Source organism: Cryptomeria japonica, chromosome 3 (genome assembly GCF_030272615.1).
Source record: "Cryptomeria japonica chromosome 3, Sugi_1.0, whole genome shotgun sequence".
In the NCBI taxonomy this organism is placed as follows: Eukaryota; Viridiplantae; Streptophyta; class Pinopsida; order Cupressales; family Cupressaceae; genus Cryptomeria; species Cryptomeria japonica.
In genome coordinates this window covers 1-3,856 of record NC_081407.1, presented here as the reverse complement: position 1 = coordinate 3,856, position 3,856 = coordinate 1, and positions in this window count along the sequence as shown.

Here is a 3,856-nt window from a genome sequence, read left to right as displayed (position 1 = left end):
CCAGTAAGAATGGGCTTATGAATTTTCGGCAGCAGGTAAAAGGCACAGGCGCGTGCGACGGAGGTCGTGATGCTCAGTAGGAAAGGTGAGACGCCTTTCAGAACTGAACCATATCTTCGAATGATGGAGGAGAGATTGCTGAGAATCTCATCCCAAGGCACTGCTGGGACCATAGAATAGACTGCCGTGTCAGAAAGTTGACGAAGCCCTTCCTGCAAATACCAAGACTTGTCAATAATGACAAGTCCGAGGTTTTTATCCGCCGCTTTAATAATAATAGAACTGTCATTGCGCAGATTTCTCAGAGCAGACATAAGTCGCAGAGGAAGCAAAGGACGGTCTGTGAATGAGAACGAGGAGAGGCGTTGATTTAACAACTGCTCTCCAAACTTCAAAATTCGCTCCAGGTCAGGGTTGAATGTTGGCGGGTTCCAACTGGGATTGGGCAGGCGAAACTTACGAGAGAAACCGCCTGCAAAATGACGAGCGATCTGCAGGTCTGGAGACAAAGAAGCATCGGGATCAACATTATCTGGTCCAAAAAACCATCTGAGCCTGAAGAGTCGAGCAAAAGATTTAAACTCTTCAGAAATTTGAAGTGCAGACATCGACCGGGGACGTGGTATGAATTTTAAACCAAGTCCAAGGAGCCGTCTCTCGTCATAACTGAGAATTCGGGAGGAAAAATTGTGAATGGCCAGGTTGGAGATTCGATTTTCAATCTCTGACGGGCGTTTCCTCGAGAAGAGGACGAGAGAGAAGGTGGCAGGGTCGAGGACTGCACTCCACAGATTTAGACGGAAGCGTACCCGCGCGTGAAACCGCGGGTGTTGGAGGTAGACGGGTCTGTGCTCCTGCTTCTGAATCGTCCTTGCTGGAAGTTTGGAATGCGTGCATGTTTGCGTGCTGGAGAACGTCCGCGAGCAGGTGCGATGGAGGCGTCTGGCACGGAGGAGGCAGGCGGATCGGCAAATCGCACAGAGAGTTGACGCGGGGGAGCAGACTTTGGCTTTGAGGACGACGGCCCATAGACAGTGGATGTGAAGTTCCGGGCTTGGGCTTGACTCCCGGAACCTTGCCCGTTTTTTGGACGTCGATCTCCACCAAACCGCCCGTGGAAAGAGCGTGCAAGTGGATGCCGATCGGGAGGAACGCGACCATCAGTCCAAGCGGGAGGAGCGCGACCATCAGGAGGAGCACGGTCATCGGTCTGAGCACGGTCATCGGTCTGATCGGGAGGAGCACGACCAACAGTCCAAGCGGGAGGAGCGCGATCAGCAATTCGCCCGTTGAGCCTGCGAGGACGTGTTGAGGAACGAGCTCGTGGTGACTTGGAACGAGCTCGTAGTGACTTGGAGTGCACCCCTGGAGACTTGGAGCGAGCACGCGAGGGAGCTCGCGTGGAACTGGAGTGAGCTAAGGGACGCGAAGGAGGTGGCGACTCAAAATGATGGGCCGAGGATTGAGGGCGCTGCCTGGTCTTTGACCGCAGCGCAGATTTTAATGGAGACACGCTTGCGGGAGCATTAGCCATAAGAGCATCAAGCTTCCTTTGCAGAGCATTGAACTTGATGTTTAATTGCTCGTTAATGAGCTCGGCCACAGACTTTTCCACCGGGATTTGATCAGCATCCGTCATAGCCGCATCTCGAGCTTCTTGACCAACCGCAGCAGCAGCTTCCTTGGCCTTCTTTTTGAGTGCCTTCTCACAGACAAAATTGTTGCAGAGGTCGTCGAAGGAGGCTTGAGCGGAAGCAAGCCATGCATCTGCTGGGACGGTGAAAGAACCAACATAAAATTGGTTTTTCACAGCGTCGATGGTTGAAGCCAAAGAAGCAGCAAAAGAAGTGGAGATATCGCATATAGCTTTGGAGTGATTAGCAGATGCTTTCTCCATGGCTGAAATGTAAGCGCCGAGAAACCTCCGGTTGGTGTCCATTTGAATTGACTCCAGCTCAGAAACAAGAAAGGCGTTGCCTTCGGCATCATTTACAGAAACTTTTGGCGGCTTCACCTGAAGATTTTTTGGGAGTGCTCCAGCCTCAGAGAAGACTCTTAGCTTACGCAGAAATTCAGATGAGCGATCCGCAAGGAGGTGGCGTCGCTTGAAATCTTTAAACGCAGTCTGCACAAGAGAGGAAATCGCAGGAGGATGACTCTCTGGTGGAGTCTCCGGGAAACTAGCATGAGGAGGGGCCGAGTCTGGTTGAGCGGTGGAGGCCGAACAAGGCTGATTAATACAAACATCCGGTCGAGACCTCTCAACATTAGGAACCTCGACAGCAGCAGGTAGAGGCCTAACACCATCAGGAGCCCCTTCAACATCTGGTTGAGCAGCGACAGAAGCAGGTTGAGCAGTGGGAGGATCCGTTGTATCAGCAGAGGAGTCAGAAAAACCCCACAGAGACCGGCGAATCTCATCCAAGTTACAATCAATGTTGTTTTGATATTCAAAACGAGCAGATTGCTCGCGAGCTAACAACTCCGACAATGTCTGTAGCTGTTGCTGAATGCCCTCAAGGGTAGGCAGATCGGAAGGAGCCACAACAGAAGGAGTAACAGAGGCTGCACGGGAGCGGGTTAGGCGAGCAACAACATCCCTCGAGCCTGCAGCAGATGAAAATCTACGGGCTGCAGGTTGAGTAGCGGATGAAGAAGAAGGAGAAACAGCTGGAGATCTTCCAGGGGCCATCGTGAAGGATAAGAAAAAAATTTAGGATTAAAAAATTTTAGAGATCACTGGCTGCGAAGGAAGAGATCCAGAAAAAACAGAATGAGAAAGAGAAAGAGTAGACAAATTAGCAAAAACACATACTAATTTCATAAATTTGTTCAAAACTAGTTTCGGGGAATTCACCCCTCATCAGTTGAACTCAGAATGAAAAAATACATGAAGAGGAGGAGATTAAATAGAATGTGGAGACAAATCCACTACTTCTAAAAATCCACCTCGAGATACTAAAAAGTCTACAATCTTTCAAAATTACAAAATTATAATGCTTATAGAAGATATGCCCGAATTTTTGAAAAAGTCTGAAAAGACATGAAGTCTAATAAAGACAAGATCAAAAATATCAAATAACTAATAATCATTAATAAATTATTAATTAAAAATTAATAGTTAGAATAACTATTAATCAATAATTAATAAAAAGTAACTATTATATTAATACTAATAATTAATAATAAATCATTATTAATTATTAATAGTAATAAAAATAGTTAAAATTATTAGTGATTATGAGGCATGGGTCTCTCTGAGAAGAATCTACTTCTCGTCAGGAAGGAGCCAAGTCGTCTAGGATTACGCCAACAGATTCTCGGATGAGGAATATGGCGGAGCGCGGGGACTTTTTGGCAAAGCCGAAAGAGTTCAGGGTTTAGGGTTTAGGGTTTAGGGTTTAGGGTTTAGGGTTTTAGGGTTTAGGGTTTAGGGTTTAGGGTTTAGGGTTTAGGGTTTAGGGTTTTAGGGTTTAGGGTTTAGGGTTTAGGGTTTTAGGGTTTAGGGTTTTAGGGTTTTAGGGTTTTAGGGTTTAGGGTTTAGGGTTTTAGGGTTTTAGGGTTTTAGGGTTTAGGGTTTAGGGTTTAGGGTTTAGGGTTAGGGTTTAGGGTTTAGGGTTTAGGGTTTAGGGTTTAGGATTAAAAAATTTAGGATTTAGGGTTTAGGGTTTAGGGTTTAGGGTTTAGGGTTAAAAAATTTAGGATTAAAAAATTTAGGATTAAAAAATTTAGGGTTTAGGGTTTAGGGTTTAGGGTTTAGGGTTTAGGGTTTTAGGGGTTTAGGGTTTAGGGTTTAGGTTTTAGGGTTTTAGGGTTTAGGGTTTAGGGTTTAAGGTTTAGGGTTTAGGGTTTAGGG